This window comes from Lissotriton vulgaris, chromosome 6 (assembly GCF_964263255.1).
Source record: "Lissotriton vulgaris chromosome 6, aLisVul1.2, whole genome shotgun sequence".
Classification (NCBI taxonomy): Eukaryota; Metazoa; Chordata; class Amphibia; order Caudata; family Salamandridae; genus Lissotriton; species Lissotriton vulgaris.
This window is the reverse complement of record NC_141694.1, coordinates 899894772-899918024: the sequence shown is the minus strand read 5'-3', so window position 1 is coordinate 899918024 and position 23253 is coordinate 899894772.

Below are 23253 nucleotides of genomic sequence, written 5' to 3'. Positions count from 1 at the left end.
TAACCGAAGTTAGTAATGTCAGTCAGTGGACACACATATATGACAACACATATATCCAGACAGGCCTACTCGCCTGCCCAGGTTTGTATGGCGTGTATTAACACCCTAAATGGTGTGTACTAGCACCATACATCGTTTGGTGGAGGCACGTTCCTGTTGTCACACTCACACCAAGGGTACAATGCCATGTGCCTAATAGGTAATGTAGAGAGGCCTGATAAGAACTGGTTAACTGCAACTACATCAACAAAGATGCTATGGCAGCCATTTTAGAACTTGTGAACTCAGTCCTTTGTCCTGAAAATAAGTGTGAAAAAACATATCGGGGGCACTGTAGGGATACTCTGCTCTACTAAGTCTGGTGGGGTGTCCCAAATGACTCCCTTCCCCCCGACGGGTGCTAAAAACGGTATTTTGTTTTTTAATCGGCACCACGGCATCTGTGGAGGATCCACAGTGCTTATTACAAAAGAAAATGCTGTGATCTACCACCTTTTGTTTTATAACCCACCCCCATGGTAGGCCAGGGACAAGGATGCGGTGCAGATTTATTTTTTGGGGAGGGAGACATGCGGCCCTCCTCCACCAGGCTTCATGAGGCCTTTGGGGCCCCAATCCCCCAGGGCTGATGTTTATATATTGGGGGCACACAGCCCCCACCTGAGCTTTGCACTTGCCTTGAGGATCCCGTCCCAGGGCTGATAATCAATATTAAGGGGCAGGGGCATACAGCCCTCCTCATTAAGACTATAACATAGCCTCTGGACCCCATCCGCCAGGGTCTGTATTTATATATACTGGGGAGGGTGCTTACTGCCCACTTCCCGAACAGTGGACAGACCATGGGGACCCCACTCCATGGGGTTGATAACTGCCACTTTTTCTCATTAAATAAAAATATATTAATTTATTGCCATCCCCTTCCTAAAATCCAAGAGTTGCTCTGAAGGGTGGCTGATGCCAAATATTTTTTCTCTCCTGGTTTAAGATCAGCATACCAGCAAATTGAGTTATCAGAAGAATCAAAATCTTTGACTACTTCCATCACATTATTTGTTTAAGAATGCCTTATGAGCTTGCCTCAGCAGCTTCATGCTCCAAAAATTAAAGTAGAATTTATTTGAGCATGAACAGTGTTAGCACATTAACACGATATTTCCATTTTTTCTGCAAGTATAGAAGAACACCATTTCGTGTTATAGAGAGTTCTTTGCATACTACGAGAGCATGAAGCGACTTAAGAAAGAAAAGTGTAAATTTTTCACAAATAGTAGAGAGCATCGAGTTAATTATTAACAAAGAAAAAAATTAAAGCCAAGAGATTTCTTTTGTGCGTAATCAGGGAGGCGCTAATTCAAATCAATAAGGATTAGATCAAATTATTCTGAGGACTGTGCAAGTATTAAGCTTGTGTTGACCCTAGGTTTTCCTACAGTGAGGAAACACTTTAAAAGACCTCTTGGTAAAGGAGTCACTTTTGATTAAGCAAAGGTAAAAAGTGAGGTTAGGTTAAATCTATTATCATAAAACACCTGTTAAAGATAGCATGGTGACAGTTGATACAAGTGAGGTTGGAATTGGTGAGGTGTGAACACAAGTTGCTGAAGATAAAGAGCACACAATTGGTTTTTTATATAGGTGCCTGAGAAATTCAGGATTGCATTACATTACAATAGAAAGAGAGACAGTAGCATGCTTGTGGGTAGTGAAACGCTTCAAAACATATTTGTGGGGAAGGAATTTTGACATTTTTAGTGATTAAAGGGTATCTGTTAACTTGTGAGGAGAAAAGGGTACTGGGAACGTGAGTTCAAAATTAGGGGTGGGTGCTGGTGGCTGTAGCACCCGCCGCAATGGTAACAATGCAAGTCTTGCCTTTCCCTGCACTACGTGCAGGCGCCACGTGGTGCCTGCCACATGGTGCAGGGAAAAGTTAGGGGGGCAACACTGGAGTGCCCTACTTGAGGGGCCCTCCAGGGGTTGACCCGCCATACACAGGCTGGCGGGGATGCAGCATCCTATTCTGGCAGACGCATGCTAGGCACCGCCACCATTTTGTGGATGCGGGTGGGTCCGACAGGCAATCGTAAGAATTGCCTGTGTCGGACCCATGGCAGGCGGACTTCCCTTCCCCCAGCAATCCGCCCGCAATCCTTATCTGGCGGGCAGAGAATGGTCGCATGATGGTGGTGAATCAGCCATCGGCAGGCTGCCGGTGGCGGTTTTACCGCAATTGTAATGACCCCCTCAGTGAGGTTACTTTACATAATGATATCCCTTGGGGACAAAATTCAACAGCAGACTTTTTGTCTGTACTACCAATTTGGCACAGTAGTCTGGGTAATATTGAGGGTGCGGTACAATACTTTGTGGAGGCAGTGATTGTTGAGCAGGAGCCTGGTGGTTATTCCTCATTCAGGTGTTAGGCAAAGATTGGATGCTGGAAACTCTGGTCTTACATCAACTTAAACAAAATTAAATCTGTGTTAGTTGTGGCCAGGGATTGACAAATTTGTTTATGGGACTTGAAGCCCCTGAAAATCCACTAATTTCATTTTGCATTAAGGAAAACTTCTATAACCCTGTTGAGTTTGCAAAATCTCCTTGCCATGATTGCCTTAGATTTAATGTGTCACATTAGTGTGTTTAGCCAGTGCTGCCCATGCAAAAGGAGTGATTTTTTTTAAAGAAACTGTTTGCCATCAAGGGGTATTCGAAATGGCTTGTTGCTGATAATGAGGTAAAACGTGTGTCCAATCATTTCAGTAAATGTTTACATAGAGTTGGCATTATGCATTTTCAATTTCTTCTCTATTGCTCTCGTGCTAAAGATTTAGTCAAGAGAGCACATACAATACTTAAAGAGGGTATTCAGTAAGTAGTTAACTCCAAAATTGATATTAAAACATCGGTTCAAGAGAGAATTTGCAACCACAATTTAACACCCACTGTACTACGACAGAGAGACCGCATTTAGACTACTGAAAACAAGAGAAATTTCTTCAAGATTATTTCCAACACTGTTGTTAGTAGGTGAGAAGTTGTCAAAAATACAACTTGCGAAATGTTAAAGGCAAAATAATGAGAACTCAGGAGAAGACTAAAAATTATAATAATAATAATAATTATAAGAGATTTATAAAGCGCCTGGCTGCACAACTGTGTATCCCCGCGCTAATTGCCTACGAAACTCACCGAGAAATGATAAGGGACGGTCAGAGAGAACAGATATTTAAGGAAACAGGTGAGTTTTAAGTTTAGCTTTAAAAAGAGTCTCTGAGGGTAATGATGGTAAAAATAAACTTACAGATCATAAATTTGAAACTGGTGGCAAAACTAAGTGTGAGAAGCTGACCTGGTATATGATGTCCAGAAAACCCTTCTGGTGATTTAAGAGGTCTTAAACAACCTTAGAAAGCACTCTAAGAGGTAGCCTTCAGGCGTTGTCCAGAAGGAGTGTAAAGCAGCTTGTTTCACCAGAATGCAATCTTATAGTATAGATGAAGTGAAAAAGAACCACACCAAGTAATTATAAAAATATGGATTTATTATACAATACTCTCGCCTCCAGGGACTACATCCTCCTTGGGGACCTGAACTTTCACCTTGAGAACAACAATGACTCCAACTCTTCCACCCTGATCGCCAACCTCGCCAACCTCAGACTCAGACAACTCATCACAACACCCACCCACGCTGCCGGCCACACACTCAACCCCATCTTCTCAACAAGCACCCACGTCTTCTTCAACCACACCACCGAACTCCACTGGACCGACCACCGATGCATCCACTTCACCTTCCGGAAACCCACCACGCACCACCACACCCAGCAGATGCCTCACCGCCGCTGGAGCAGAGTCGCGAGGACCAGCTAACCGCCACCTTCACCCAGAGCCCACCTGCAGACCCGACCTACCCCGACGCCGCAGCCCGTAACCTCAGACAGTGGATCAATAACTGCGCCAACACCCTCGCCCCACTCAAGAAGCCCTCCAACACCCACACCAGCAAGAAAGCCAGCTGGTTCACCGAAGACATTCAGGCCTCCAGGCGAACCTGCCGAAAACTAAAAAAAACTGGATCCGTGAACGAACACCGGAAAGCTACACAGCCCACAAGAACGCAACCCGCTGGCACCACCACCTGATCAGATCCACCAAAAGGACCTCCTTCAAAGACTGCCTAGATAACAACGCACACAACAGCAAAGAGCTCGTCAACATCGTGCAGAAAATCTCAAACCCCAGCTCCAACACCAACAACATCCCACCTTCACAAGACCTCTGTGACTCGCTGGCCACCTTCTTCCACCCCAAGATCACGGACATCCACGACAGCTTTAACGCCGTCACCACCCCGGCAACCACATGGACCCCGCTCCTACGATCACCACCAGCACCAACCGCCTACTCTCCTGGACCAACATAAACGACGACGACAACATCAAGATCATGAACACCATCCAATCCCGATCCCCGGAAGACCCCTGCCCACAACACATCTTCAAAAAAGCTGGCAAAACCATTGCACCCCATCTCTGAAAAAACATCAACATCTCCTTCGAGACAGCAACCTTCCCCGAGTGATGGAAGCATGCAGAGATCAACGCCTTACTCAAGAAACCCAAGGCAGACCCTAAGGACCTCAAGAATTTTCGACCCATCTCCCTGCTTCCATTCCCAGCGAAGGTCATTGAAAAGGCCGTCAACAAACAACTGACCAGCGTCCTCAAGGAGAACAGCATCTTGGACCTGTCCCAGTCTGGGTTCTGCAGCAACCACAGCACCGTAACAGCCCTCCTCGCTGCCACCGATGACATCAGGACCCTGCTAGACAACGGAGAAACGGCAGCCCTCATCCTACTGGACCTGTCAGGCGCCTCCGACTAAGTATGGGCGAAATTAGCGAATTCGTGGTACGCAAATTCGTGCGAATACGTACTTGCGGTCCGCAAAATTCGCGAACCTGTGCGAATTTGCGGATTTTTTTTGCATGTTCGCGGGGCGCTTTGCGAGTTCGCAGGCCTCTTGCAGCGCACCGACCGCGAAGTTACCCATGGGCTCGTACGTGGGTGCGGCCATCTTGTTCGTGTTGCATATTTCTGTTTCCGGGCGCTAGTTGCATGCTCGCGTTGTGCGCGGGGCACGATTACGTGGTCGCGTGCGTTTTTTTGTGCTCGCGGGGGAAATATCGCGCAGACTTACCCACGCGGTCCTCAATGGGCGCGGCCATCTTGTTTTTCATTCATTGCTATGGTTCTGGGCATGCTTTTTCAATCCTCCCCTAATCTTTGCAATCCTTTGTTTCTTTGAACTTTTTTTGGATCTTTTTTACTCATTATCTATCCCTCGCTTTTCTATATCTATATTTTGTGTTTTTTTCTACTTTTGGTTACTTTAAACTACTTTTTTTCAACTCTTTTCTTTTATTTACTTTTTCCCTATTCTTTCCTATTTTTTATTTAACTTTCCTGTCCAGGACCATGGCAAAGGGAGCCGGAAAGAGCAAGGGGAAGGGTCCCGCACCACATAGCCGGCTCCCTTGCGGGCGATTAAGGGGGGAGGATGTAGTGGCCAGGGAGATTTTCAGCACGGTGGAGGTGGCCACACTTATATTTTATGTTCAGCGCCACCTCCCAAAGACCTTGGCAGCAGGGGGCAGGCCCGGTGCAGGGTATGGCCTCCGGGAGCGTCGCCAGCTGTGGGATAAGGTGTGCCGGGCCATGCATAGGGAGTCGGTGTCCGGCGCACCTATGACCAAGCGACGCACCGGTGGGCAGACGTCCTTGACCGGGAGCAGGACCTGCTCCACCTGCTAGGCATGGAGATCCCTGGCCTTGGTGAGTAGCTATTTAATAACTACTTTGTTTTCTTCTTCTCTGTGTTATATTGCTAATATATGTTTTTCCCGAAGAGCAAGAATGCTGCTGATTCGATTACATTGCAGGTAAATTAATGTTTAAATAGCTTCTATGATTGCAGGTGCTCGCCTGCTCAGTGGCGTTGCTACTATGCTTACTTGTTTGCAACTTTGTGCTCATTTGAGCAGAACTACGTAATGCTAGAGAGACTAGAGACTCAAGTCTAGTCCTTCCTTTGTACTCCTGCTGGCACTAAGAAGAGATAGTGGTTGATTGATGGGTTGAGTATATGATGACTTGTTATTTAGTAGTAGGACATTTTTTAGTGGTCTGCAATCATGATGACAGACTGTGTCTGTCACGTTGCGTGCTGCTGAGTGCTGGCAGTCGTAGTAGAACCTTTTTGTTGTTGGTTTAGTTAGTGATTTACATAACTTTCCAAGTAGATGTCTGCGAATCCAGCAATACTGTACTATCTATCCTAGTTGACCAGATCAGATAGGTCAATCAATACATGTAGTGCAATTGTTGGTAATTTGTTTCCCCAAGATAATTTTAGATTGTGGTCAAAGAAAAAATATTTCAAAAAAACAATCATCCATGTTTGTGTTTATTTCATGATCATCAGCACCTCCCAGGGGCAAGAAGACTACACCCCAGACTCTGGCGGAACAAAGTGGGCAGGAACGGTCCTCTGCAGGCTCTTCTGCTGGCCCCAGTAAGTTGTTCTGTTGTTTTTTTTTTTTTTTTTTTTTTTTTTGAAAACCTTTATTTATCTCAAACATAGTACACAGCGTCAGCCTACAACCACTGCTGGCCGGCCGCTATGACAATATACAACCTTCCAAAGTACCTTGCTTGCAACAGTTGGCAAAAATAAGCAGCACTACAATAGACTGGCAAGGAAACACCGGAAAAGGATAAAGAGGGTTTCGTTTTGTAATTTTGACGAATCGTCCTAAAGTCAGACAGGGTAGCAGAGTGGGCGAACTATATAAGAGGATAACCACAAGTTAAACATTGTTATAAAAATTACTGAAGTGGATCATTACGACAAGGATAACTAAGCACAACGGTACATGTCGCCCTAATTAGCGCCCGCCCAATCAACATATCACATCAGGAATTGCAACCTAGCTCGACTACGATACGATAGGATATAGGAGGGACCACTACACACAAGCAATAAAAGGATCCGACGACGTATGGAGAGAGGCATTCATTACATGGGAAAATGCGTGATAGGATATGCGCCCTCAATTGGTAGCAGAAGAGGGAAGGAAAAGCAGGATATGCAATCATTCAGTAGCTATGCATTAAAATCGACATCTTGGTCATACTGTCAACAGAACATGTGGTAAAGACATAGGCACAAAGCGCAGAGAACATCCCGGAAAAAATAAAAAACCCAAAAACCCCACCTCCCGTCTGACCCAAGACATGAAGAAGAGAAGAAAAGGAAAGAAGAGAGAGAACAAGAAGAAAGGCCATAGAAACAAAAAGGAAGAGAAATCAAGCCCGAACCCCCCCACCCTGCACGTCGAAGAGGCTACGGCCCTCCCCCCCCAAGAACGTGCCTGTCGCCCCAAGAATCCCACATAAGGGAAAAGATTTAGGGAGAAAGAACAGAAGAACCTGATCTATACCTCCCGGTGAAAGCGGAGGAGGACATAACAAGTATACATAAAGCAATCAGTATGCGCAACCACGATCGACCATCCCCGAGCCCCGAGACCTATACAAAACCAACACTCAAATTCCCGGCTCATATATTACAGTTCCAGCAATAAGAGTTTCAGCAGGCAAAGGAGAAAGAAGCAGCCTCAACCCAGCCCCTTACGGTCCAATGTGCCAACAGAGTCCAGCTGCAGGATAGCCAACCCGGACGGGGCAGGCAGACCAAACGGCCACGGCAGGGTAGGATGATGACCGCCATGGAATGTCCAACACGGAGCCCAGCATGCAAGAAGCGTATCAGAAGGAATACCATGCAGCATTAGATTGCCAAAGAAAGTCAATCCGAGCAATAGCATCAGTCCCAGGGGAAGATAACAAGTTCCATCAGTGAACCACAGTGAAGTTGCCGGACGTGGCTCTCGTGGGAGAATCCCTCTCCGCCGCGTGGGACCATGAGTAGCAGACGTCTTCCGAGCTAGCGCATGTATTGACACGGCGGGGGTCGGATACTGCGCCAGTGGCGCAACTGTGGACAGCTGGATAGGCAATCCGCAGTAATAAGGCATAGGATGTGGCGCAGCGCCCAGCACTCGCGGACAAGTTTGGTCGGTCGGTTGCAAACTGGATGAAATGGCGGCCAGCCGGTCCTCCAGGTCTCTAGCAGCAGCACATTGGGCAGCACGCAGATTGCTCAGGGCTACTAGGACGTCAATAGTCCGCAGGGGCGTCTCAGGAAATAAGGGTGCAGCACTTCCCTGTACGTCGGGCAGGTCTTCAGAAGTCGTTATTCGAGATTGAACGCCATCATCCCAGGGGGCGAGTCGATCTCTGAGTTGCCACTGTACACATCGCTCACAGGCGTATGTCATGTCCTGAAGCCGGACGCCATCGCCCCTTACAATCAGCCGAGCACTCCGTCGGCACTCACAGCAACATAGCCAAACAGGGGACACAGGGGCAGTCCAGTCCATTCCTGCACCTCTCACGATGGCAGGCGATGTAGACAGTAAGCGGGCTCCAGCAGCACCGTGGGGTAGTCTCTCACCAGTAGCGAGTGGCAGCTCTCTAAGATGGCGTCCCACATGGAAGACGACACAATGTATCAAGGATTGCCGTCTGAGGGCCGGAATGACGATACACTGTGGCGTTCTCAGCCCCGAAAGCAGCCTAAGATGCGACGTTGCAAGTTGGGCTGCAGCGGCATGGAATTGAAGGCAGCAGTCGTTTCTCCGCGATCAGCGCCGCCCAGCCCGAGATGGCCGCCGCTGCCGCTCTCGGGGCCGGCCACACACGCAGGACAAAGACCTAAGCTCCGCCGCGAGGCATCAGGGAAGGGCGAGGGCGCACCGTCACCGCCACTGCACGGAACACGAAGGTAGGCACACCCTGGGAACCGGGATCGTCTCCCGACTCCGGAATCACCGATGAAATTAAGGATCTCTGGCAGGATAGGGCAGGAGACGGGAGGAAAGCGAGACGGTCGGCGGAGCCGAGGAATCAGGCGGCCATCGTGGTTGCTAGCTAGGCTCCTCCCAGTTGTTCTGTTGTTAATATAATTATACTTCCCTAACTTTTACAGCTCCTATTCATTCCAAACTGTTTCTACTGTAGCTAAGCTTGCCCAGTCGGCAAATGGTGTTAAACAAAACTCTGATCCAGCAATAGCTCTAGAGGCACTGAGTGCAGTCCTCTGGGTTGCCCTTGCTGTCTATTCCAGTCTTCTTAATGTTAGTGCTTTGACAATTTCCAACAACAAAATGTCAATGTCCACCAAGAATAAGCTAGTAGTTGGCTTTTGATTTGATAGTAGCACATACCATACCAGTAGTGTTTCAGGGACTATTCTGCACATACAGAAGTATGGACAAGAGAAATAGGACATTGTTGATGATAGGTGCAGTTCGACTTTCCACATACCTAAGTCAGAAGTAACTGTGCGGGACTCGGGAGCCCTCACTTTGTTTGAACTTCAAGTCCTCCTGGTGGTGATGAGGAGTAGGTGGTTCTGTCTGTAATTTGAAAAATGTTGCACGTTAAAAAGCAAGCATTCATCAGTTGTGCCAAAAAGTGTTGCATGTTATGGCTAACCATTAAAGAAAAATGGGATAGCCCACAAGGTATGGACCTGGGTATACTATGATATACATGAACAGTGGTCCTAGACCTATTGATCACAATAGTTGACTCAATCAATCTTCATTCATGAATTTTTAACAATCCAGAGCACTTCAACTGAATCTGCTCCAATTTAGTTATTAATCTTAGGGGAAAAGGAGATAACAAGCCACTACACCAAAAACAGAGATACAATGTATTCAATTCATTGTCTCATATTTTTAAATTCATTTTATACAATAATGTATTATTTCAATAAGTAAAAAACCAACAGAGAGGTTGCCCAAACAGAGCGCGCAAAAGAGAGTGATCAGAGTGTTGAGTGAATAAGAAAGGAAAGGGAGTACACAGTAATAATCATAACAATTTCACATTACTTATCAGTCAATAACGGTATTTTCATTTTTGCCGTATTGAGTACCTGGCCAAACAAAAAATTATTTTAAATAACCATTACAATCAAGATTTTCTACAGGGACATTCATGCCCTCAGTATGCACTATGTAAGGTTGAGATACTGGTCCAAGGTAGGGGTGATAGCGTCGACGTTTTGACTCGACTTAAGGCCAACCGGTCATTTGAACCTGGGGCATGCGAGTCTTCATCAGGACAAGATAAGGAGGGCAACCAAGGGGTATCGATGACCCTATAAAAAGATAGAGGGGACATTACCCAACTGTAGTGGCGATAGTGATTCATTCAAAAAAACAGAAAAGGGGGAGCCATGTGCTTACCCTATGGTGGGGAAACAACGAAGTATGTATCCTCAATCGGCAGTGTCTACTTGGACTCCTGTAAAACAAAATTTATACAGTGCGCCTAGGCTTGATCAATTCCAGTTTATGAATCATCCATCTAAGCTCGTATATCTGAGTCATGAAGGATGGAAATTTACCTTAATAGTGGAGGAATCAATCATCAAGTTTAGGGGGTGGGCACAATATTTCATGTATGTGCCAATGCTGGGGTTGGTAGTACCTGGAGAATGACAGGCAACATCAGTCCACTGAACTGCGTCAGTATAAGTCAAAGAAAATTAATTAATAGCCCACTGCTGTTACCCTTAATACGATTCAATATTCGTTGGGTACATCCAAAAGCTCCTGTAAACAGAGTCCAGTCAGCTGTTTAAATGAAAAGGAGGAAAAGTAAATAATTCGCTCCATTTAAAATCCTAGTTAAAAATCGGCCGAGGCACGATGTGAGTAAAGTTACTATGCTCATTCAACTTGTTTGAGCACACCATAACCACATAGAAAAGGCAAGAAAATTACCGTTTGGCAGCTGTTTCTGCGCGAAAGGAGAGCCGAGCCTAAGTTCCAAAAAGGACGCTGCTACGTTGGACTTACTTCCGCGTCCAAGTTATTAGGTACCGCCCGTCGGTGGTACTCATAGAAAGAGGCCTATCCTTCAATTGTAGAGAGGAGACCGCCTATGTACGTTTCCACCCGGACCAATTATTTACAGAATTTGGGGGAACCTTTAAAATTGCGATCGATGAATTGTCAATATATAATTGAAGACTGCGTGCCCATAATTCTTATCGTATAGATTCTCAGTGAAACAAACGCCGCCATTTTTCTTTGGGATAATGCGTCCAAGTTATTAGGTGCCGCCCGTCGGTGGTAAACATAGAAAAGGGGACTGTCCTTCTTTATTAGAAAGGAGACCACCTATGTACGTTTCACCCGGTCCAATTATTTACAAAATTAGGGGAAACCTTTAAAATTACGGTCGATGAATTATCAATACTTAATTAAAGACTGCGTGCCCATATTTCTTATCGTAGTAATCCTCGGTGAAACAACCGCCGCCATTTTTCTTTGGGATAAGTGGTGGCCCGATAAATGTCATACAACAGCTACCCAATGGTGATACTACAGGGTACGAATGGGCAGTCTCAGGATACAATTTGGGGATATCTGGCGAATTCTTTTGTTTCATTAGCATGTCTTTTAGTTACAGTTTCCTATGATGATAGAATCTTATTGATCACTTTATTACAGAATACATTCTGATATTGTTATGTGCAGTCTGGAAGTTAGATCAAAAAGAAAAGAACAAACGACAGTTTTTTACATAATAGGCATAATCACATAGTCATACATAAGTGCCAAGAAGAGTGAACAGGATTATTTTATGTATCATATACAAATGGACATATTGAATGTTTCAACATGTTGTCAAACAGTAATCACACATTGGCAAGGCATAAGGTTTCTTCTCATATCCTTAACAGTGACACCTGTTTATTTATCTCCTCCAGTTCATTCAGGCCCTTATTGACTGTGTCTAAAGAGTATATCCATTTACACTCCCTTCTGTTTAAAATATTATGCAGGTCTCCACCTCGTGGGTTTGGTGTTACTTTTTCGATGACCCACCACTTCAAGCTGTTCTCTGAGTGTTCAAATTTAGTGAAGTGGTCCACTAAAGGATCTCCTGGAACTCTACAGCATATCCGACTCATGCTGTAGAATCCGACACTTCACTTTTTGTGTGGTCTGGCCCACGTACATAAAGCCACAAGGACACAAAACGGCATAGATTAACCATGAGGTATTACAATTAGTGTGATCTTTGAGCTTATATATCTGATTGTTATGGCTGAACGTGGTACCCTCTACAGTGAGTGGGCAGGCTTTACAAGACCCACATTTCTTATGTCCCGTTACCGCTGGCAGGCCCCACAATGTGGATTGACTTGAAGATTGTTGTGTAGGTAGCAATGATTTTACCAAATGGTCGCGTATATTTCTGCCCTTCCGGAATGTTGATTAGATGCCAATGCCGGTTGATGCATTTTTTAACTCTCTCTTGCCTAAAGTAACAGTACAGTAGTTTACTTTGCAAGCACAGCATATATTGTGTCTGTATTGTATAGTTGACAATTATATCAAGTCAAGTCCCTTCCTTCGGCAATTATGGTTACCACACTCACTCCCTATGTTAATAATTTTCTTTCAGATGTGTCAATCATGGGTGGACTATCGCTGTTGTTCACTCAATCTATCACAACAAAGCACCTAAAGTCATCCATCATATAAGCAAAGATCATGTGATCGGCTGGATACATGATCAGAAATGAATAATCTTCATTTTCCTTTTGTAGTACTGAATGCTGGGGGGGCAGTGCGAAATATAAATTACATTGAGCAGTAGCCCTTGATGTAACCGAGTATGGCCAGTGCCACCCCTATAGAAAAGTAAGAGCTTCCCTATCCCCACCTGCATGTACTGCTTAAAGTAATGCGAGTCTGCGTCATCATGGCTTGTGTCTGTTTTTCTTGGGTGCAAGCTGACTGAGCTGGCATTATGCCGGCTACCACAAGTTCACGTACAAGTAATTTCTTTCGCAAAACTAGAGAAAAAAAAGAAGACTGGTGTACTCTCTGACTCACTGGCTATGTAGTGAGTCCACAGTGCTGCTAGTAGAATTCCTGAAACTCCCACTAATGTTACAGGCCTACAAAGACGGCGGAAAGATACATGCCAAAATGTTATACAGTGCTTGCAAATTGCTAGTGTTACTGTGAGACAACTTTGTTGAATTATTTTGTGTTATTGTTAAAAAGTATTGGTTACAGTATTTTTCTTTCTTCATATAGATGCTCCAAAAAAGCTCACCCGAAAGAGATGGCTGTCCGGACCAGGGCCCGGAAGCTGGAGGCCATTTGTGCCGAATATCGCCGGCTGTGGGCTCGGGAACAGGAGGAGGAGGAGGCGGCAACAGCTGCATCCTCCTCTAGTGCCCCCGGGTCCACCAGCCAGCAGCCTCCAGCACGGCGCCGTGGTCCGACAGCCTCCCGCCGCTGCTCAGCTGCAACAACACCAGCAGCTGCCCCCCCCCCCCCCCCCCAGAGCCTGGATGGCACGCCTGCGCCGCCTACGCCGCCGAGTGGACTACCTGGAGCGCAAGGTGGAGAAGCATCAGCAACAGCTCTAGGACCTCCGCAAAGAGCTGCGGGACCACCTGTCCACAGGACACCGCCAGAAGTGACTGTGTCCCTTGCCCCTTTTTTAAAGACTGTTGGGGGGTGGGAATCGGGAGTTGGGTGTTCTTTGGGACTTTTCGCAGGACATTTGAAATGGACAATTGTTTGGGTTAGGGAGAGGGTGGTTTGGGTCTGTGGGACTAGTTTCTTTATGTTAGGGGAAATAATATATAATTATTTATTTTACATACTTCAACATAGTGTACGCGTTCATATTATTTTGTGGGGTGGTGGGCGGGGGTTACTGCATGGGAAAAAAATTGCACGGATGATTATGGCTACAAGAACAGTGACACAGCAGCGTAACAAGTCTTCTTGACATGTAGGAGGATGATGTTGACGATGGATCCAATCGATGGTGGGCATGAAATTCAGAATTTATTTGAAAATACTCATTGTTGTTTTTTTAAGCAGAATTACAATATCCTAGGATTCATCTAGCTGCCTTAAAATTGATTTGAGGAGGTTGCATGCACCTTATCCTCCCCAGCAAGTGTGTGGAATTATTGTTGTCATTTAGTCACACCTCAATGAAAACCACACAGCCCGGGGGAAGAGGGTTAGGGTTTGAAAATTGGATGGGAATGGGGTTTTTAGGGAAAGTTTTGTGGAGAGAGGAAAAAAAACACAGCATGGACAAAGAACAAATAGAGATAAACAAATCTTTGGATACAAAGATATCCATAAATCTTTTAAGGGACATAAAGGAAGTGCATGCACTACTGCATGCATGAAGTTGTTTGCTAAATGAATGGTTAGGTTACTTAAACTAAGTAGTACTTTCTACAACTTACTAACTATGAAGAAACAATGTGACAGTACAGGGCTGCAGTAGTTACGCAATTTCACTTGCCTATCTGCCCTCACAGAGAATAAACAACACATGGTACATTAAAGTAGTTTTAAAAATAGCAAAGAAAAACATATACAATGGCTGGAGGGATGAATTTGAAGCAGAGAGCAAACAAATGCACAGAGTCACACTCATAGAACTTCACAACAATAACATTATTTAAAAGATAAGGAGAAATGAAGAGGATACTGTAACTGTATGTTGTAGTTGTCCTGTTGAATTTGGGAAGTTGCGTGCATCCAGCCATTCCTCTTATGCGCGGTACTCCTCCATTCCATCTGACGCTCCGTTGATTAATCTTGGTGACCAGACACACTGTCCACTGCCTGCCTGATGCGGAATTGCGGATCGCTAATGGTATGCCTGAGTTAATCGTTTTTCCCATTGCACAGGGTAAAAGCCGGCCTGTAATTGTTGTTGGAAAAACAGGAAGTGATATTAAAACACCAAGGAGAAAAAAATATAAGGTACGCTGTGTAGTGCAAAAGTAACACTTTCAGTTTCAGAGGCGACAGTATTAAATACAAGCATCATTTCAAAAGTGCGTACTCTGAGTCTCCTTTTCAAGGATAGTAATTACTCGACACGGTCTGCCACCGCACACTACGTACACGCCTCTACGATGCCGGAATCCAAGAAAAGGCCCTGGACTGGACCTCCGCCTTCCTCTCCGGCAGAACACAGAGCGCCCGCCTCCCCCCCCTTCCGCTCCAAAGCCACCGAGATCATTTACGGCGTACCCCAGGGCTCATCCCTCAGATCAACGCTGTTCAACATCTACATGGCACCGCTGGCCCACGTCGCACTACGACATGACCTCAACATCATCTCCTACACCGAGGACACCCAGCTGATCCTTTCCCTCACCAAAGACCCCCACACGGCCAAAACTAACCTCCACAAAGGAATGAAGGCTGTCGCCGACTGGATGAGGAACAGCCGACTGAAGCTGAACTCGGACAAGACGGAGAGATCCTCCTCGGATCCACCCCCTCGGCCTGGGATGACCCCTGGTGGCCAGCTGCACTAGGATCACCCCCAACACCCACCGACCATGCAGGCAACCTAGGGGTCATCCTCGACTCTACCCTCTCCATGACGAAGCAGGTCAACGCCGTCTCCTCGTCCCGCTTCAACACCCTCCGCATGCTTCGCCGGATCTTCAAGTGGATCCCCACCGAAATGAGAAAGACAGTCACCCAGGCCCTCATCAGCAGTAGACTGGTCTACAGAAACACACTCTACGCAGGAGCCCCGGCCAAACTCCTGAAACGGCTCCAACGCATCCAGAAAGCCTCCGCACGCCTGATCCACGACATCCCTCGCCGCAGCCACATCACACCCCACCTGAAAGACCTGCACTGGCTCCCTGTCAACAAGAGGATAACCTTCAAACTCCACATCCACACACACAAGGCACTTCACAACACCGGACCAGCTTACCTCAACAGCTGACTCAGCCTCTACACCCCAACCCGCTTTCTCCGCTCCGCAGACCGCGCCCTCGCCACCGTCCCCCGCATCCGAAGAGGGACCACCGGCAGCAGATCTTTCTCCCACCTCGCCGCCAAGACATGGAACACCCTCCCTACCCACCTCCGACAGACTGAAGACTTTCTGACCTTCAGGAGACTTCTCAAGACCTGGCTCTTCGAGCAGTAGCAGCTCTCCCCCCAGTGCCTTGAGACCCTCATGGGTATGTAGTGTGCTCTACAAATGCTATGATTGATTGATTGATTATGTTCCAATATCACCAACATGGAGGTAAACACAATGCACACAAAACTTTAGCAAAGAAACCCAGTAAATAGCATGAAATACACAGTGGACCCAGGGGGGAGGGGGGGGAACCAAACAATATACTAGGAAAGTGATATAAGAACCACGACTCAGCTCAAGACAGGGCCGAGAGGACGCAGAAGTGCTGGGACCCCAAGGAACCACCCAAGGTGAGTAGGTAGGGACACCACGGAGAGCGAGTGCAGTGTGGAAACACAACACTGTGCTCCGTTTAACTCTATGTGCAAGTCACAGTTGTATTTTTAAAGATTAAGGACTCTTCCCAGTAGACCCTGAAGAAACCCCATGGAAAGCAGAAGGTTGGAGAGCCACCTCACCTGTGGATACCCTAGTACCCACATTACCTACACCAGGGAAGACGAGTCCATACGTGTGAAGTGGTGTCAGAAACCGCAGTCAAACCCAATGGAGAACTTCAGGAAAGTGCCACCTGTGGAAGAAGGAAGAAGTGTACGGTGGAATCAGAGGATGGATTCTTTATTAGAGGTACCTGCAAGCAGAGAGGACAGAGTCTATGTCACTTGGGAGTGGCCAGGAGACTTGGTAGACGAATGCACTCCGATGTCGGATGTTGCAGGACGGATGACAATGACATTGAATCTGCAGCTGTGAGGACCAGCCGATACCGGGGAGGACCAGGAGCCATACACGAGCTGTCCCATGAAGGATGTCGAGTGCTGAGGGGTCGATGTCCGGCAGGAGCAGCAACAAGCATTGGCAAATGTAACCAATACAGGAATCAAAGGAGGAACATATGGACCAGCTAGGTCCAGGGGACTCACCAACAGCAGGGGATTCAGGGCAGGCCTCAAGCAATCAGAGGAGCCTGAAAGAAACAAGTGTGACCCCCAAGTAGACCCACAGGCAGGAGGCACTGGAATCACGAGAGGACCTCAAGCTACTCACCAAAAGATGCAGGCCACGATACACACAATGCAGTGTGGCTGAAGATAATGGTCACTGGAGGTGCTCGAGGTTGGGGCAACTTGGAGCCCAAAGATCTTCTTGGAAGGAGGCCAACAAGCCTCTGCAACTGCAAGTTGGATACAGTGCACAGGGGTCCGGTTATTGCAACCGCCCCAAGGGATTCTGGCTTTAAATTTAGTGTGACTGCAGGGCAGGCCTCAGGAGCTGTTTAAAATCACTGCCTGTGTTGCAGAGCCCACGGAGTCGAGAGGAGCTCAGGATCTGCAGACCGGTCAACTTAGTTGTGATGCCTGCAAATGTAGGGAAGTGACTCCTTCACTCCAAGGGAGATTTCTTCAGGTGTCTTTGATGCTTCACAAGCCTTGGAAGGTTCCTGTATGATGCACAGGCACAGACAATGCAGCAGACTGGAAGGGAGATGAAGTCAGGCCCAAACGAAGTCCAGAGTGCCCAGACGGTAGAAGTGCAGTGGTGTCTGATCTGAATCTTATACCACGATGACTCGAGGGACCTACAACCAGGTAAGCCCTTAAGTACTCTAGGGAAATTGTTGGGAAGATTCAGGCGACCCTCCCAGGGGAGGGTCTGGACAGGGGGAAGATTACTCCCATGTTCTTTGTCCAGTTTCGCACCAGAGCGGGAGCCAAAGGCTCCCAGGATTGGTTTGAACTAGACTATGCATGGGGACAACAAGTGTGCCCCTCATGCAGACTTTCTGGCGCTGGCAAGCGCACCCAGCCGGTCCAAATACACTAAATCCTGTCAGGGAGGTGGTCACACCTCCCTGTGACAAGATGCCTATTGTTTCACTCACTCTGCTCGAGCTTGGCTCAGCAGCAGGAGGGCAGAAATGTGTCTCTGGTCGGCAGTTACCATTTTGTGCTGTCCGGTTCTTAAAGGTTGGCACCGGGAACACTGAATCATACCTCCCACACCGTTTACGGTGTGGGGACACCATTTACGGTGTGGGGGTATAATTCCAACATGTTTGATACATAGGATTCGTTGTAGCCGTTTGAGATGTAATCATGTAATTACACGGTGCCCCTGTATATAGTATATGGCTGCTTCACTGACAACCCGGGAGAATGGACTCCATAGGCTGCAGGGGTGTCCTGCTCATGCAGGGACTCTCTCTCACTTAGAACCAAACACCCTCGCTTCAGGATTGCAAAGGCCTGCTATAGGGGTGACTTATAAGTTTTAAGTGCAGTGACCCTAGATATAGGAAACCTATATCTTTAGTAAGTTGTGCTAGCACCAGCTTACACAGGCTGCAATGGCAGGCCTGTAGTTTCATTTTGCATGGCCTCTCATGGGTGGCATAATACATGCTTCAGCCCATGGGAGACCTCTGGGGTACCTATGCCCTGGGTACCTTAGTACCATATACTAGGGACTTATAAGGGTACCCCAGTACCTAAGTACTGAACACAACAGTTTTGGGGAAAGGCAGATAGACTGGGGTCCTGATTAGCAGGATCCCAGTCTGACTAGTCAAAAAAAGCTTAGCATCAGGCAAAAAGTGGGGTTAACCATTGAAGCAGATCCTACTTTCCTACACTAAAGTTTGGTGTTAAGGTTTGATTAGAAGGACCCTTCTAAGTTTTATTCAATCACCTAAGTTGTTCAGGTCTCTGAGTGCCATCACACCTAATATGGGTTACCAGCAGGAGACGAGTGACACTGGCCAAGTTTCAAAGGCCCATACAGCAGGGACGACTTGAGATGCAGCACAGCGCTATGAGGTATACTGCTTGGCTGGAACACTACAGTGCGTGAAGATATGGATGGATAAGAGGGGTGTTGCGCTTCAGAGAGAGGCTTTAAAAGCTGCACTCCCAGTGGGAGGTGTTTGGTCGTGGTTTGACGGTTTGGGCCAGCTTCCTCCTTCGACCCCATTGTTACAGTGTACAACCAGAATATGTTGGATGAAATGTTTAATAAAGAGGAGTCACACTAACCCATTTTCACCCAGGATACCATTTTTGTCCCTCTCTGTGTTCCACAAAGTGGTGTCTGGGCATAACCTTAGTCCTTGGGTAGAAGCTGACATAACAAATATAGGGCATTCTACAGACAGGCAGTTATGTCCCTTTGTTGTACTAGTAGAATCAGGTCAATTACAGGAGGGCATTTCTTAACACAGAGAGAGCTTATACAAGCAATTAAAAGTACATGGGGAATAGGTGATGTGGAACCCGAGAAGATGCCTGCCATCACTTTATTGCTTTCTATTGCACAGCAAGTGTTGAACTGAAAATATGTCTAGCTGCCTCCTTCTAGCATTGTGCAAGGTAAGTTAGCGTTTGCGGCACCATTTTGTATTCAGCCGCCATTTTGTGCCATGACCGAAATGAAGCTTCTGTCTCATACTGTCTGCCTCAGCAGAAAGCAGCCACCATTGTTTCTTTTTATTATTCAAGGTTGAGCTTTGTTGCACTAATGAATAGCTTGTTCTATGTTTACATGCCTTTCCTCGTATGTAGCCCTGCGCCTCCAGAGGGCACCCTGAACTTTGATATGCACGCCTTGGCCCTATTATGTTTAGTACATTATGGCACAAATATACAATGGACAATGCCAAGTTACAGTGGCCGTTAACAGGTACCTTTGATGAACAAAAACTGAATTTCCTGCAGGATAAATTGTTTGCAAAACGAAGTAGGCAGTCAATGTTTGATTATCTCCAGGTATGGCAGAAGGAAGCTAAGCAGAGACGAATGGAGGCAGAAAAAGAGGCCTGAAAAGGGAGAATGCAGACAGTGACGCAGAAAGCAGTAGCGTATGATAGAGAGAAAGTAGAAAAAGGTATAGTGTGTGCTGATAGAAAGTTTTGATTGCAATGTGATAAATCCTATGTTGCCCGAGAAGAAGGCAATGCATGTGTGGAGAAGGTGTTAGACACCCGACCTCCGCCTCCATATGTCCTGCAGAGAGTATACCCTGCTGTACCACAGCCCCAGTCGTCTGTCTTTTCTGCCCCGCGGTTTCTGTCTCTTCTGCCATTGACTCAGTTGCTTCAGCCGCTGCGCCTACTGTCAATTCTGTTTTCACCCACCGCGCCTGCTATGACTGCTGGCCTCCCTGCTATGCCTATCGTATCCATTTCTTCTCTTTCTCCAGCCCTTATGCCCACAATGCAGCCATTAACGACATTGGTGCCACCCACTTGGTTACTACACCTTCCCTCTTCCCTCACCCCCGGCAGTACTAGGTAGTGAAACGCCTGGGGGACAGCGTTGGGCGACAGCTTGCGAGTGGCTGGGATGAATTTTAATACGATCTGATGAGGGGGGAGGAAGAAAAAAGGGTGGTAGCGAACCAGGCCACTCTGTGGGCCCTTTATCCCATCTATAGTACTGAAGATGTGTGGAGTGTAATGAGAGATTATGAGCTGTTTGTGCAGCAGCATGCTCTTAAGCACAAGTCAGCTACACTGATCGGATTGTGGGAACAGTGCTTCAATGCTATAGCGCCCCAGATTATTTATGATATCAGAAATAACGTATACGTTACTGGTATGACGCCTGAGGAGGTTTTCGGAATGTTGCAACATTGGTAACTCACAGTGGTAGGCTGTTTGAGAAATGCCCGAACCCTGTATCCCAGTTTCCAATGAGGAAGGTCCACACCCTATAGCACCCTGAGTTGCCATAGCTTCAAGATCAGCATGAGGCTGTAATTAGACCAACGGTAGAGGCCCGCTTCCAAGAACAGTGGGTCTATAACTCCTGGAAGAGGAGTGAGGTGTTATCCCTTAAGACTTAGTTACCTGACCCTAGGAAAAATCCTGTTGCATAATATTAGGAATTGGCAGAAGCCGCTTCATCAACAGTAATGACACTTGCGGATATTTAAATGTTTTTGGGTTGCTGGTGCCCGTCGACATTTGGAGGCAAGTGCACACGCAGGACCACGCTGTAGAATTGGGTGGTACATGGGGACAGATTAAAGCATGGGATAAGGAAAGGAAGCCTGGGGAGAAGCCAAAACCTGAGATTCCAGCTTTACCCGGCCAAATTATTACCTATATGGACTCCCTTATTCCTCCGAAGAAGGTAGATTGGGACAAGTTAGTGGCATGTCATCAGAAGAAGGATGAGAGGGTGTCTGATTTTTTCACGCAGTTCTAGGGTGTGTTTTGGGATTTCAGTGGACAGGATTTGTCAGTAGAAGGGGGTGTCTGATTGTTTTTCAATAGATTTGTCAGGAATCTGCTCCCAGAGATCGCGACTTGGTTGCAGGCTTCGGAGAGCACTTGGATGACATCCTCCCCTTCCGTAATACTGAGTATGGCACAGTATTAGGAACACAGGGGAAATGAGGAGAAGGAGAAGGGGAAGAAGAAGCATAAGGAGTTGAAAACGCAGATGTTGTTACAGCAGGTGTCATGGGGAAATGGAAGGGGACGTGGTGCTCGTCCGGCCCGGCAGCTACCCGGTACTAGCAGGAATGCTGCGCCTGTAGGGCCGAATCAGTGCACGTACTGCAAAGCGGAGGGGCACTGGTGTAGCAAGTATCCAGCGTTATTGCAGATAGTCGCGGCCCCTCGAGGACAGGGTGCTCGTGGACAGGATCGCAGAGTAGTGATCGTGACATGGCTTGGGAGGATGGGACATCACAGGGTCGCTTTGATCAGAACTATTTAGATGACCCTTGAGGGAAACAGTATTACCACGATGATTATGACTTGGACCAGGTAACAGGGATGTCTCACAGCTAGGACAGCCAGGGACAGGGACCAATTCAGATACCTATAGATCAGTGCGGTCCTTATGTCACCGCAGATTTGCAAGGGTCAGTTAAGAAATTCATAGTGGACACAGGTGCAATGCATAGCTCTGTTTCTCATTCGCTGGTCCCCGGGGCAGCTCTGTCTGGTCAAAATAATGTTTCTGTAGGCTTGTCAGGTGTACCAGTTGTAAGCCTGGGCATTTCCCTTGACTATCAGTCCCTTTACTGTGGATTCGCCCTTTCTATTGACATCCAGTTGTGGAGAAAATCAAATGGGCTTAGATTTATTGAAGAAGTTGAATGCAACCATTGTTTGTTCTCCAGAAGGTGTCAATGTGACAATGGGACCAAATGTAATGAGTTCCAAGCAGTGTGTGTCCAAAGATGCACCCCTTCCTGCTGAGTTTAAAGATGTGCCACCCACTTTGTGGGCGACGGGCGATACGGATGTGGGACTCTTACCAATTCCCCCAGTTTCCATCAAAGTTAAGGACAACAGTATTTTGCCCCGTATTCCCCAGTACAAAATTCCTCAAGCGGGGGAGCAAGCTTTATTACGCATTATACAAGATTTGATTGAGTCTGGGGTAGTTGAGGAGACAACAGCGAATGAGTGCAACAGCCTGAGGTTCCGTGAATTCTGAACCCGTTTCATAAAGGTCATGGTATCGTTACGAATTTGATAGTAACGGACCGTAAATGGCAAGTGCGGCAAGTACAAGTGTTTTCGTCATGTTCGATCGATGGATTCACTACGTATTTAGGGATTTCGTTCTGAACCCTCGGGTTCCATTTTGTGTACGGCAGCCATTTTGTGGTTGCCCTCACATCGGCCGATGACTACGGCTGAACGAGCCTTTGGTACACGTACACCTTTAGCTGACTTTTAGATGACCTGAGCGAACTGACCTCGTTGCCTGAAGCTAACCTTGCTAAGCCAGTTCCTTGTCCGGTAGCTGATCGAGATAGAGATCAAAGAGCAGGACATTGTTGAGTTTAATGTACACGCACACACCCCTTTATTTGGCTTCACATCTGTTTCTGTTCCTTCTTTTATGGTCTATTTATGGTTTGGGTTGTGGTCTTTTGTTATGGGTTTGTCCGGCCTGTCCGAGCAAGAATGTTGGGCTTTCCCGTGTAATTGATGGTGGGCTGGACAACTGAAAAGTGGGTTTGTCGTCATGCGATACCTTTTGCAATGTTACCTATGATTGGACAATTCGTAAATAATGGGTGTTTGTCAGGAATGTGATATTTAGCATAAAAGACGATGTCTCGCAATACGA